Source organism: Bos indicus x Bos taurus, chromosome 23 (assembly GCF_003369695.1).
Source record: "Bos indicus x Bos taurus breed Angus x Brahman F1 hybrid chromosome 23, Bos_hybrid_MaternalHap_v2.0, whole genome shotgun sequence".
Taxonomy (NCBI): domain Eukaryota; kingdom Metazoa; phylum Chordata; class Mammalia; order Artiodactyla; family Bovidae; genus Bos; species Bos indicus x Bos taurus.
In genome coordinates, this window is record NC_040098.1 from 9,174,146 (window position 1) to 9,189,065 (window position 14,920).

A 14,920-nucleotide genomic window follows, 5' to 3' on the forward strand; every position below is an offset into this window, starting at 1 on the left:
GGCCGAGCCGCACAGAACCAAAGGTGCATGCTAATGAAGAGCCGCTGCCAGGAGGGGTGTAGCCTGGGCCCCCTGGTCCCTCCAGCTCCAGAGTCTGCTTCATCCAGAAGCCAGGCCAGGCCAATTATTCCCCACCCCACCCCGTGTCCACTAAGGATCTCTCTGGAGACCAGAGCAAAAGCAAGAGGCTTCAGAGGCAGCCGGAGGGCTTGAGAGTAAAACCAAGGGGCGCCGGGGCCAGAGGATGGCAGTCGGAGAGGCCAGAGAGTGGTCAGGCAATGGTGGTGAGAGGCGACCTCTCTGCCCACACAGGTGTCCTGTTTCACACAGGCTGGAGCACAGAAGGAAAACATGAGCGAGGTTTGCCCTGCCCCTGCTTCTGGCGAGATCTGGAGGGACCAGGAGCTCCTGGGCTGCGCTGCTCTCAGAGTGAAAAGGAGAGACAAGCCTGGGAGGCCTCCCCCTCCATAAAGACAGCGGCAGGAGGCTTGAGACAGAAGAGCTGGCACTTCGTGAGGACGCCCTGTGCGCCACTCCTTGCATGCCACCCCCTCCCCCTACACTTGAATCACTTAATCCCCAGGACCGAGGTCAGCACAATTACTAGCCCCACTTTAGATGAGATAACCGAGGCGCAGAGATGTTAACCAGCCTGCTCAAGACCACACAGTACTGAATGGTGGAGACAGGATTCAGACCCAAGTAGCCAAGCTGACCGCGACGGCCGGGATGGGGCGTGGGGGAGGCGCTGGAAGGGCGTTGGGGAGCAGAGGGCCCCCCCACCCCGCGCCCCGCAGATTTGCCGGAGTCGAGTTGGGCGCGGTGCCTTCCGCAGTCGCCATGGCAACCGGAGCAGGGTGGGAAAGAGGGGAGACAGTGGGGGAGGAGAGCGGCCTCTGCGCATTGATCTCGCTTCAGTCAGATTCAATCCCGAGTGAAAATGGATTTTTTAATGCGTCTATTAGCTGCTTTGAAAACGCAAATTGAGTTCAGGAGAGACGGAGGCCGCCATCAGAAAACAATTTGGCGTCTGAGGTTCTGGGGGGCAGGGGCGCCCCAGAACGAGGTACCCACCCCTCAAGCGGGAGCTTAAGTCTTGACGAGGGGAAAGGGAGGAGGTACCCTGCGGCTGTTACCCCTCCCCAACCCCCAGGGTAAGGGGTTCTAGCGGGAGACAAGGGGCAGCTCTTCCACAGAAAAGAACAAATTGCGGGCTCTAGAAAGAAGCTAGTTCTCATGAAGGGCACAATCCCGGAAGGCTTCCTGGATGAGGCAGGATTCTGAGGGGCCTTTGAAAATTCACCTTCAGCAGATCCCAGGCTCAGGCGAAAAATAAGACCCAGCAAGCTTTGGCCCAGCGCTTTAGAATGTATAAAAGGCTCCTTCGCTAGTTCTTCCTTACTTGAGTCATCCTAAGGGCTACGGAGAGTAGATTGCGAACCCATTTCACAGTTAAGAAAATCGATGCGGGGCAGGTGTGTTGCCAGTATCTCTCAGGAAGGGCCCAGGCTGGCTAGAATTCCCCCTCCCTGTTTTGTGAGACCCACATCTCGGGGAGGGAAAGGAGCTGCAGGAGCAAGCCTGGGTCGAGGACCTTGGGGAGCAGGGATTGGTGGCTGCGGGTGGGGAACACGCTGGCCTCTCCACCAGAGTTCAAGAGAGGTGAGGAGGGGGCTGACGGGGGCAGGAAGTGAAAGGGAGGGAGGAGGGGTGCGGTCAGATACCCCATTACTTCTTTCCGTTGTCCTTGCTGTGTGTGGAGGCTTCTTTGCATATGCAAATGAATCCATCCTCCCGCAATTACAGCAGTAATCAGGAGCAAATTACCTTCTTGCTGTTTATTTTCAGCGTCCTTAATTAATCTGGTTATTAGACGATTAATGAAGCTTGTTTGGTGAGAAATTCATAGCAAGAATGGAAAAGGGGATGTGTGTGTATGAGGTGTGTGTGAAGTGGGTGGGAGATGGTGCACTTAGCCAGAAATAGAGGCAGTTCCCAGGAGTCCCCTCAGCCTCCCCGCCTCTGTCTCCCTCTCTCCGCACACACCCGCCTCTCCTTCCCCCAAACTACCATTCTCAGCTTCTTCTTGCAGCCCATCACCTCCTCCAGGAAGCCTTTGTGGATTGGAAAAGTGGCCCCTCACATCCTCCAGATGAAGGCAGTGGCCGCACACAGGGTGGGAGGTCCAGACATAGTTCCCTGGCCGTCTCTATTGCCCCCAGAGCCCACTCCAGGCCCCCTAATTCTCACACTGCCTCATGTTCACTGCCCACCCCCCAGACGGTGTCCAGAAAGTGTTCCAAAGATGGCTCTCTGCCCGCTACCGGAAAAAGTAGCCTCTCACGGTCTGTGGGCTGAACAGAGGGTACTGTGTCCACTCCACCCCTACACAACACACTGGGCTGAGAAACCACCACTCGGCTTGGGAGAACACTAAGATCATATTTCTTTTAATAATTTACCAGTAACAGTCTGAGGCTCAACCTGCTCATGCAGTAGTCAGGATTTCTCCTGAGGTACCCTTTCCCTAGGTAATATCTGGGGTTCCCAAGGACAAGTGTTCGTGTTTCAGTTTTATCCTGGAGTCATTTGTAATATGATTTTTTTTTTCTCTCCAGTTTCTTTTAAGGTCTCTGGACTTCTACAGTTCTGCCTCAGTGTTTGTCTGGGTTTCTCTTTAGTTACTCTGCTTGAATTCTTCATGCTTCCTTCCCAGGATTTGTCTTTTTTTACAATTTCTGGAAAATTCCTAATCAACATTATTAAGTGTTACTTCGCTCAATCCCCTCAATTATCTCCTCTGGAATTCCTAGAAGGCATGTGCTAAATTCCTTATTCTATATCCCATGTCTTTTTTTCCTCTTGTTCATATTTTTCTCTCTGTGCTGTGTTATGGCTAATGATTTCTTCAAATCTATTTTCCAGTTCACTAACTATCTCTTCAATTGTATCTAATCTGCTATTTAACCTGTCCATTCGGTTTTACATTTCAACATTATCGTTTTCATTTCTGAGTCTATGTCACTTTCATATTTGCCTGCTTTTCCTGGCCACATTTTTATTTCTCTAAATAGTTTAAACAATTCTTTTTTTTTTAATATTCTGGATCTGACCATTCCAGTATCTTAAATCTTGAAGGTCTAATTTGGCCATTTGTTGTTTTACTGACTCACTCATGAGCAGTTTTTTTCCTCACGTACTTTGTAATTTTGCAGATTCAAGCTTGGCTGGGTTCTACCATACAAAACCTGCGCAGCAGGAGTGGAGGGAGACTGTGTCCTTCTCAAGAGAATTTGCTTTTCCTTTGCTTTAGCCAGGTGCCTCAGGGGCTACCAACATACTTGGAGTTAATTTCACCACTGGGAGTTTCCTTGAAGGTACAAATGTTTCCCCTAAACCTCTGCGTGGGCAAGCCTGTGGTTATAAACCAAAGGCTTTTCTTTCTACCTAGAACACAAGCTGAAATACACAAATGCTCTTATCATTTCTCTTTGCCACTGGTGAATTTTTTTCTCTATCCTTTCACAAGAGGTGTAGCTTTGAGAGCCTTGTTTTATGTTTTGTTTTGTTTTTATAAAGGTCTCAGTTATGACTCCCTACCATGACTGCTCACAACCTCTCTCTTTCTTCCTCATGAAGCCTTCAACACCCAAGCCTCTAGGCCTTTATTTCTGGGCCTGGACAACTGTGTCCTCCAGGAGACATTTCTGGTTGTCACAACTGGGGAAGGGAGTTGCTTTGGCATCTAGTGAGTAGAGGCCAAGGTTGCTGCCAAATACCCTACAATGCACAGGACAGCCCCTCCTCAACCCCAAATAATCTGGCCCAAAATGTCAACAGTGCTGCCATTGAGAAACTCTGATCTCGGTCATGGAAATGTATGTGCAAAGGACCCGAGGTCTCCCCAAAGCTTCAGGGCTCCCTGACACTCAGGCTTCCAGGACCCCCTTTTTTTTTAATTTTTTTATTTTTTAACTTTACAATATTGTATTTGTTGACAGCCTAAAGATTTTCCTTGCATTCATTCATTCTGAAAACAGACATGCATTTAAAAAATAGTTGTGTCTTAAAAAATCATTGTCTCTTACAGAGCACCCCTGGGTATTCTGTGGTGGGAGACGCCTCAGGATATCTGCTGGTCACTCCCGTCTGCGTCCACCTCTCTACCGTTTGCTGCTCCAGCTCACCTCTTACCTTCTCTGTTTCACCCCTTCTCCCTGCACCAGTGCACACCTGGAACCCCCAAGAACGTTACTGAAGATTTGGGAGACAACTGAAAGAGCCCTGAGAGGTTATGATAATGTCCCCACCAGCAGCAGTTACTGTCCCACAACTTCCCTCCTGCTCAGATCTCCAGGTCTCCCAACACCCTCACCCACAACCTCAGAAAGAATGTCATTTCCTCCCTTCAAGCCAAGACTCAAGCCATTCCTGCAGCAAGAATATGCATCCCATCCCTTGGAGTCTGCATCAGGCTTGTCCACTCTGGAATCCAGAGCTGGGCCTACAGGAGGTGCTCAGTATTGACTAGTTGAATGAATGGATGAGGCCCTGCTTCCGGGTCTGGCAAGGCAGTCATACTAAGTGTACGCATATTTCCTGGCTTCTGGGTTATTCAGCTTCAAAGTGACAGCATGTTGGGACAGCCACAGCTTTGGTCTAAATGCACATTTAGGAAAAACATTTCTCTAATGCTTCAAGGGCACAGCCAGGCTAGAGGAGCTCCCGATCTCCATAACTAAACAGCACACTTAACCTTGCAAACCGCAGCATCTGTGCCCCAATTTGTAGTGACTTTACAGTTTCCTCCAAGAACAAATAGGACGGATTTTTGCTTGTTTGTAACTACAGGGCCCAGCCTGGGATGGAGGAAAAGCCAAGGCAGCCTGTTCCAAAGCCTTAGTTCTCCACCTTCAGAAACCCAAACTGTTGACACCCACAACTGGCCTCACCCTGGAAAGAGCAAGGCAAGGTCTTTGTGACCCAAGCAGCCCCTGGAATTCCAGGGTCATTCACTCCATTCATTTGTTTCAATAAATATTTGCAGGATAACTCCATGTGCACTGTTTCAAGCTTTGAAATTTAGTAGAAAATAAAGTCCCTGCCCACTCAGCAGTTTTGTTCTCCTGGGAGAGACACAATCAATATACTATGGATGGGAAGGGGAGGGGGTGTAAGATCTGTGAAGGAGAATGAGGTGAGTCAGTGGCTGGAGTGATGCAGGGTGGCGAATGGGGGTTTCTGTTTGAGGAGCAGTCAGGAAATGCTTCTCTGGGAAGACCGCTTTGTTCATTGAAAGTAAGTGAGTCAGAATTGGGGGAGGGGAGAGAGGATTGGGAAGAGAAAGGGAAAGGAAGGAAAGGGGACTGGACAAACATCAGAGGGCTGCCCCATTGAGTCTCACAGGCCTTGGCTAGAGACTGACGGGAAACCTGGAGGGTTTAAAGCAGGGACCTGAAAGATTGTAATATATATGTTCACAAGGTCCCTCTGGCTGAAGCATCAGACCTATATGAGGGAGTGGGGGCAGGAGGGGGGTTCTAAATAACCCAGGTTAAGTGAAATAGGAGGGAAGGGGCCAGGGCACAACTCTAAGAATGACACAGCCATCACGGATATGACATAAACTGGTTAGAACCAACGAGGTCCAAGATGGCGGAAGATTCGCCTTCCAGTAGAATTCGAGGCTCATTATACACTGATTGTAACACAGTTAGCTAAATGACACACCCACAAGCACCAGGACAGTTCCAAGGCGGACCATAAAAGGCCAAAAAAGCAGGCAGTGGCCCAATTCATGGAAGTTCCACCCTTTCCTTGAAATAGAATAATCCTCCCACTCATTAGCCTATGAAATTACCCAGCCCATAAAAACTAACCACACCATGTTTCAGGGCCTCCTGCCTTCTAAGATAGCCCACATTCTGTCTATGGAGCGTGTTTCTCCCAGAGCCTCTCTCACCTTCCTAAATGGACTGCTTTCTGCCTATGGGATGTGTATCTCTCTAAATAAATCCGCTTACCTATCCCTTTGCCTCTCACTGAATTCCTTCTGCGCTGAGACATAAAGAACCCGAGCATCATTAAGTTAACCATTAACCTCCTGAGACCAGGTGTACAATCTCAATTAAAAGACAGTAGGTTCGTGTCCCAGCCCATGAGTTCAAGTCTGGCTTTTGGCTGGGTTCGAGACCTATCTGAGCTGTGCAGGTTGATAAGGATAATGGTGGTTTGCACCAGGTGGAAGAAGCGGTTGGATTTTGAAACTCCTACAGGAAAGTCATCAAGGACTGGCTGGCACATTGGATGCAGGGTGGCGATTAGGGATCAGATTTGATCCCATGGTTTCTGACCTTGAGGCCGGTGGGGCCTCTTATTGAGAGGAGAGAGGGGCAGGTTAGGGGGTGGTCAAACGTCTGGATCTGCACACGCTAAGGTGGAGCTGCCTGGTAATGGGGTTCAGAATGTGCCACCCCAAAATATTGCACCTTGGATAGTAAATATTTTAAGCTGAGCATGTTTAAAAATAGCAGAAGCAGGATGGTCACCCGGAGGAAAGGAGCTTCCTCATCTCCAAGGACAAAATGATGACAAGATGGAATCTAAGAAATGGGCCTTGCCAAGTTCCCCTAGTTAATTACACTTACCTTTCACTCTAACCTGTCACATTTCTATGCAACTGGCTACTCTTCATCAAACCTAGCACAAAAACACTCAGGTCTAACTGTCTCTTCTATTTTTGTTCCTTATGAAGGCTCCTGTGTCATCATGTAAAACTTATGTGAATTAAATGTGTATACTTTTCTCCTGGGAATCTGTCAGCTTAATTGTCAGACCCAGTCAAGGTCCTAAGAGGGTCACGGAAAACTTTTCCTTTCCCTCTCCTGGCAAAATTGAGGACTGGGGAGGGGGCCACACAAGTCAAGTTCAGGTGCAAGAGCAGAAAGCTGGAGATGCATGACTGGGAGCCAAAGCCACAGAAGAAGCCTCTAGGGAGAGGGTACAGCCGAAGATGTAAGGGAGTCTGTGGTCTGAGCCCTGGACACACAAACATCCAGAGGTCATTAGCTGGGGCCCCATCTTGCTTAAAGCTTCCCAGTGGCCCTCTGGCTGCATGCTGCTAGGTCCTGGATGATCTCTGCTTGGGGTCTGACTAAATGCTGCTCTGGTCTCGTTTAACAAAGCCTAAAAGCAACACAAAAAGATTGAACCGTTTCCAAGTAACTTGACCACATTCTGGACCAACCTCAAGAATATTTCTACGTATACAAAAATTACCAGCACCCTAGGAGGTAAAATTCACAATATCTGGCATCCAATGAGAAATTACCAGGTATACAAACACAGAGGAAAATGCGATGCATAATAAGAAAATAAATCAACCAGTTGAAACCAACACAAAAGGACACAATGACAGAATTAGTAGACAAGGATATTCAAATAGTTCTATAATGCACAAGTCATTTGGGGGGCTTGTTCTACCTCAAGGACACTGGTGCTGGCAAGCACCATTTTGGACTCTTTCATCTAGTCTATTAGTGCCAGGAGCTTACGTACCAACCAGCTGGCCAGTGCTAGTTCCAGGGCCCCCTGAACCAAAGAGACAGCCACACTGGGACCTGCCCACCGCCCCCCATCAGTGGGCTGGCCCCACCCACCAGCAGGCAGCAGTCAACCAGGCCGGGGGTCGGCCCCGCCCACTTGTGCACCCACAATAACCAGCTCTGCCACAGGAGAAGGTCCACAGAGGGGGCACCCCTTGAGCATATAGGTCTGGTGACCAGAGGGGAGGTGTGCTGCTGGGCCTCACCGGACATTTCCTACATAAAGCCACTTTTCCAAGATTAGGAAGTTTAACTGACCTACCCAATACACAAACACAGAAAACTAGGCAAAATGAGGAAACAGAGGACTATGTTCCAAATGAGAATCAAGACAAAATCCTGGAAGAACTGAGCAAAGTGGAGATAAGCAATTCACCTGATAAAGAGTTCAAGGTAATTATCACAAAGATGCTCAAGAGGGACTTCCCAGGTGGTCCAGGCGTTAGGACTCGGCACCTCCACTGCAGGGGACACAGGTTCAGTCCCTGGTCAGGGAACTAAGATCCCACATGCCACACAGCAAGGCCAATAAATAAATAAATAAATAAATAAAGATGCTCAAAGAACCAGGAGAAGAATGGATGAATACAATGAGACACTTAAGAGTTAAAAAATATAAAGTAGAACCAAGCAGAGGTGAAGAATACAATAACTGAAATAAAAAATATGTTAGAAGGAATGGCTTAGATGGTAAAGAATGTGCCTGCAGTGCAGGAAACCCAGGATTGATCCCTGGGTTGGGAAGATCGTCTGGAGAAGGGAATGGCAACCCACTTCAGTATTCTTGCCTGGGAAATCCCATGGTCAGAGGAGCCTGGTGGGCTACAGTCTATGGAGTCACAAAGAGTCGGAAATGACTGATCGACTAACACTTTTCAATGAGCATAGCTTAGGAGACCTCTGGAACAACATAAAGTATATTAAGATTTGAATTATAGGGGTCCCAGAAGGAGAAAAGAGTAAGAAAGGGGCAAAGAGTTTTTTCAAAGAAATAATAGTTGAAAACTTCCCTAGCCTGGAGAAGGAAACAGACATCTAGGTCTACGAATCACAGAGTCCCAAACAAGATTAGCCTTCAGAAGTCTACACCAAGATACACTGTTATTAAAATAGCCAAAAAAAAATTAAAAAGAGACACTTGTGAAAGCAGAGAGAGGAAAGGGAACCCTCGTGCATTACTGGTGTGTATGCCAGTTGGTGCAACCACTATGGAAGACAGTATGGAGGTTCCCCAAAAAATTAAAAATCGAGCTACCGTCAGTTCAGTTCAGTTGCTCAGTCGTGTCCGACTCTTTGCGACCCCATGAATCGCAGCACGCCAGGCCTCCCTGTCCATCACCAACTCCCGGAGTTCACTGAGACTCACGTCCATCGAGTTGGTGATGCCATCCAGCCATCTCATCCTCTGTCATCCCCTTCTCCTCCTGCCCCCAATCCCTCCCAGCATCAGAGTTTTTTCCGATGAGTCAACTCTTCGCATGAGGTGGCCAAAGTACTGGAGTTTCAGCTTTAGCATCAGTCCTTCCAGTGAACATACAATCTAGTAATTCCACTTCTGGGTATTTCTCCAAAGAAGACAAAAACATTAATATGAAAATGTATATGCACTCATATATCATTGCAGTATGTGCACTAAAGCCAAGACTTAGAAGCACCTGAAGTGCCCATCAAGGGATGAATGGATAAAGAAGATGTGGTGTATATATAATGGAACATTACTTAGCCATACAAAGGAAGGAACTCCTGCCATCTGAGACAAGTGGATAGACCTAGAGTGTATTAAACTAAATAAGTCAGACAGAAAGACAAATACTGTATGACTTCACATGTATGTGGGGTCTAAAAATATAAAACAAATGAATGCTCATAACAGAACCACACTCACAGATACAGAGAGCAGACTGGTGATTGCCAGACTGGAGAGGGACCAGGGGATGAGTGAAACAGGTCAAGATGAGTGAAACAGGAAGATTAAGAGGTACAAACTTCCAGTTAGAGAATAACTAAGCCATAGGGATGTAACACACAGCATACAGAGTATAGTTAATAATAATTATAACTTTGTGTGGTGACAGATGGTAACTAGACATATCATGGTGATCAGTTTGTTATGTATAAAAATATCAACTCACTATGTTCTATGCCTGAAACTAAAAAATACTGTAAGTCAGTTTTACTTAAATAATTTTAAGTTAAAAAAATAGAAACTATACAAAATGAAACACAAAGAGAAAAAAGATTGGAAAAAAAAAAGAATAGAGCATCCCCGAGTTACTGGAACAAGGTCTCACATACATGTAATACAAGTCCCGCAAGGAGGACAGAAACAGTTCTGAAGAAATAATGACCAAAATCTTTCAAAAAAAAGACTATTAACCTAGAGATCCAAGAATCTCAACAAAATGCAAGCACAAGAAATGCAAAGAAAACCACATCGGGGCACGTCATAATCAAACAGCTTAAAACCAGTGATAAAGAGAAAAAGTAAAAGCAGCCAGAGGAAAGTGACATTACATACAAAGGGACAAAGATAAGGATGATGGCACATTTCTCCTTGAAAACAACAGAAAGCAGAAGACAGGGAGCAATATCTTTAAAGAACAAAGATAAAGGCTGAAAGCGGGGAGAGGAGCTGGGAGACTGCTCGCCACCCAGGGATGACAGGTGGTGAGGAAGTGAGGTCCAGAGTGGCGGTGGGCGCGGAGGAGAGGGCGGAGAGGGTGGTGAGGACTCAGCCACAGGTGAAAGGTGGGAAGCGGAAGTCTAGGGGAAGGTGCCGGCTGCTGATCACCAAAATGGGAGCAAGGAAGCAGACCACGTTTAGGAGAAGACTGTGAGTTCCACTGTGGATCACTCACAGAGAACCCTGTACAGCTGCAGCCAGTGGGGTGCTCAGAAGGTTTGGAAGCTAAAAGAGAAATTTGGCATTTATTTGATGATCTATTAGGCAGGATAGGAAAAGCTACAACTTAAAAAACGATCTTGGGACTTCTCTGGGAGTCTAGTGGTTAAGACTGCATGCTTCCAATGCAGGGGGCACAGGTTCGATCCCCAGTCGGGGAACTAAGACCTCACATGCGGCATGGCCAAAAAAAGAAGAAAAAGAAAAGGAAAGAAACCAATCTTGATATCCCAGCATCCTAGCAAAAAGGGATATTTATCTCCTGTGCATACCAAGTTCACCATGGGACGGCAGAGGGTCTCCCCCAACCAATGACTCAGAGACCTAGGTGACCTCCATCTCAACCCGCAACTTCTAAGGTTGCCGCGGGAAGAGAAGGAAGGCCCTATGGAGGAGGTAGACCTGTGAGCTTCCGGAAGCAACAGGCACAGCTGATGCCCACAGTTCATTGACCAGAACAGGTCACGTGGCCTCAACCCAACTGCAAGGGCGGCTGGGGTGTGTTGGGGAGGACACGGCGTGTTGGAAAAGTGCTGAAGAAGAAAGGAGCAAACGGGCCCGGCCTGGAGCCCCAGAGGAAGCCCTAGCATATGAGGAGCCGGGGTGGAAGGAAAGAAGCCCCAGAGGGGGGTGGGCGGGTGGGCAGAGGAGAGGAGGGCGCGTCATCCTGGAGGGCGAGGCAGCGGAGGCTCCAGGGTGGGCCCGTGTCCCCTCCTGACCGCCCGTGCTTTCCCGATGCTTTTGTCGTCCTGAAATCACCTTCAGGAGACATTCTCTCCATTCACAGGTGCAGACACTAAAGTTGGGAGAACTGAGTGCCTTGGGCGCCTGCGTCACAGAGGCCAAAGCCGGGGTTCTAGCTCCAGACCCCTCAGTAGGCCTGTGTTCACCCCCTGCCCCTGCCAGGGCTGGGCACAGCTGTCCACCTCCCTGGATGGTGTGCACAGACTGCCCCTGCCCTCCAAGCTCAGGGGCAGCTCACCCCCCCACCACCCCAACTTTCCCAAGTACAAGCTCAGAAGGAACAGTGTTTACCAGGGAGATGGTTTACAGGGCTCTTGGAAAAGCACACCTCCCCTAACTTCCTAGGTTGACCAGGATGGTGGTTCAAATCTTGACAAACCTCTTGACTCTCCAGGCCTCAGTTTCCTCCTCGGCTACTGTATGAGGGGGCAGAGAGGATGGTTGTTGGGGTCCTGCCCCACTTACACATCAGTTCTGTATCTGCTTCACCAGTGAGTCCATCTCCCACCCCGTGACAGAGGGCGGGTCTGGCAGGCCCACCCAGGACTGGCCCTGGCACCCCAGCCACCCCATCGTTTCTCCATCCCCTTCCACTGCCCCACAACACCAATAAAACCTCTTTCTCCAATCACACACAGGCCCGCAGGGGCTGGGGATGCCAACCAAGGGCCTGATTTGCATACTCAAGCCCCTCCCCCACCCTTAGTGTGTGCGCAGTTGCCATAGCTACCAGCCCCAAAAGCCTCTCGTTTGCAGTTGCCTCCCCTTTCTGTACCGCTGGAATGCTGGCTGCCTACCCAGGCTCTGGGGGCTCAGAGCTCAGTACTTCCATACTTCTGTTAATGAATGAAGAAACTGGGGCCCAGAGAGGGAAAGCAACTTGCCCATTGGTACACATCGAGTTAGCAGCCAAGCCTGTACTTAGAACCCAGGTCTCCTGGTTCCAAATCCAAGCTGTCTATCCTCCTGGGGTTGAGGGGGGCGGGTAATGAGGCAGATAGGGGCTGTCCCCTATCCAATGACCAGAACGCTACATCCATGCTCCCCTCGGGCCTCCAGGGAAGACCTCGAGAAGCTGCAACGAAGAAAGGAGCCATTGGACTTTGGGCAGAGACTCGGTGATAGAACTGAGTGCTGGGGGAGGGGGTGAGGCTGTGGAGGTGGCGATTCAGCTGTCCAGGTCCCTCTGGGTCTCTGGTCCAACCCCCTCTCCCCAATCCAGTCATTCAACAATATTCATTATATGCTGTGTGCTGGGGACTGTTCTAGATTCAGCTTAAAGTGACATTTGTGATTTGTGATCAAGCTAACAAAAAATCCCTGCCCTGGTGGGGCTGACCTTCTGGCGGGAGGATGAACAGAAGGAACAGGCCACAGGCACGTTAGGGTGATGTCCGAGATAAAGCAGTGGGGGGAATGCTTGCTACGTGACTGAGGGTAATCTGGGAAGTCCTTTCAAAACCTACCTGTCCCCATTCCACACCTTCAGAGCAGCTGATGTCTTGAAACATGACTCCTATATGATGACCAAACATTGTCATGTTTCAGGAGAATGTGCTTTGACGCAGAAGCCTGAGGCTTTGGCGGTAGACTTTGGTAGCACAGATGACATGCTGGAAGATGTTTAGGGGCAGGGGCCCCCCTGAAACGACCTGAGCAGCCTGTTCCCAGCACGGCCTGCAGGCTCCAGAGTCTGATTTCAGATTCCTAGAAAGGATCGCCCCACCACCACTCACAGGCAAAATAATGACTAAAGTGCAGTAAATGGGAGATAAAGAGCTCAGAGCTAGAGAGAACACCAAGTCACAAGTTCCTGAGCGAGCACCAGGTGCCCGGCTTGGCTGGCAGACCCCTTTCTGGGGAAGGAGTTTTGTTGATTTATTAAGGACATTTTCAAACATACGTAGCAGGAGAATAGAATCATGAACTCTCAGATGCCTGAGCACAGCTCAAGAATCATCAACTCGGGATTTCTCTGGTGGTCCAGTGGTTAAGAATCTGCTTTCCAATGCAAGGGACACACAGGTTTGATACCTGGTTAGGGAATTAAGGGACTTCCCAGGTGGCGCTGTGGTAAAGAATCCGCCTGCCAATGCAGGAGACTCAAGAGACGTAGGTTCAATCCCTGGATCGGGAAGATCCCCTGGAGTAGGAAATGGCAGCCCACTCCAGTATTTTTGCCTGGAAAATTCCATGGACAGAGGAGCCTGGTGGGCTACAGTCCATGGGGTCACAAAGAGTCAGACACAACGGATCACAGAAAGAGCCTACGTGTGCAGCAATGAAGACCCAGAGCAGCCCCCCCAAAATTATCAACTCAGGGTCACTCTGGTTTCAGCTCCATGCCCTTTCTGCCCACTGGAAACCTCTGGTTTTTCTGGAATGCTGGGACTGGTTTTATAAGGAAAGAATTGGAAGAACAGAAACTCCCCTTCCCCAAACCTAACCTGAAAGAGGAGGACTCCAGAAGTAGAGGTGCAGGGCAGCCAACAAGTAGGGAGTCTTGGGCAGAGTAGTGAGGGCAGACCATGAAGTTAGGGGGCCCCTGGGGTACCTGCCCTGAGGATAGGGCTCCTAGTCCAGCTGATGGAGCAGAGGGTCCTGACCGAGGGAGCCAAGTCCCGTTTCCTGCCCCAACCTCATCTCTTCGTTTTCTTTCCCTCCTCTTTCCCCCCCACTCACAATAAAGACATAATTATGGGCTTTATAAAAAAAAAAAAAAGGCAAATTATGGTGACATGCTTTAATTATCTGCCAAGCAATGGCGGCTGAATTACACAGGCAGGGCCCTGGAGGTTACCTAAAAATAAAGCAAGAAGCCTCATTAGATGCTAATTGCTGCTTTTGCCAACTGAAGTGAGATTTTGGCACCGTGCACCATTCAGCCCTGGGGTGTCTGTAGAGAAGTCTAAGCCCTGGGAAGCTCAGAGTGCCAGGGCCAAGGCCTGTGGGGCATCGGGGCAGGGCAGGGCAGGCACAGGGGGTGGGCGTGGGGCTCTCATGCCAGGGACAACCCCTCAGTCTCCCCTCAATGCTCAGTGGCTGGATGGAAACCCCAGGCTGGGGCAAGGGCACCCAAAAAAGAAAAGGCCTTACAGGACTTCCCTGGTGGTCCAGTGGTTACGATTTTGCTTTCTGATGCAGGGGGTGCAGGTTTGATCCCTGGTCAGGGAACTAAGATCTCACATGCCTCATGGCACCCCAAAACACAATCAATATTGTAACAAATTCAATTCAGTTCAGTTCAGTCACTCAGTCATATCTGACTCTGCAACCCCATGGACTGCAGCAAGCCAGGCTTCCCTGTGCATCACCAACTTCCAGAGCTTGCTCAAACTCATGTCCGTTGAGTTGGTGATGCCATCCAACCATCTCATCCTCTGTCATCCCCTTCTCCTGCCTTCAATCTTTCCCAGCATCAGGGTCTTTTCAAATGAGTCAGCTCTTCACATCAGGTGGCCAAAGTATTGGAGTTTCAGCTTCAGCATCAGTTCTTTCAATGAATTTTCAGGACTGATTTCCTTTAGGATGGACTGATTGGATCTCCTTTAAGTCCAAGGGACTCTCAAGAGTCTTCTCCAACACCACAGCTCAAAAGCATCAATTCTTTGGCGCTCAGCTTTCTTTGTAGTCTAACTTTCACATCCATACAAGACCACTGGAAAAACCA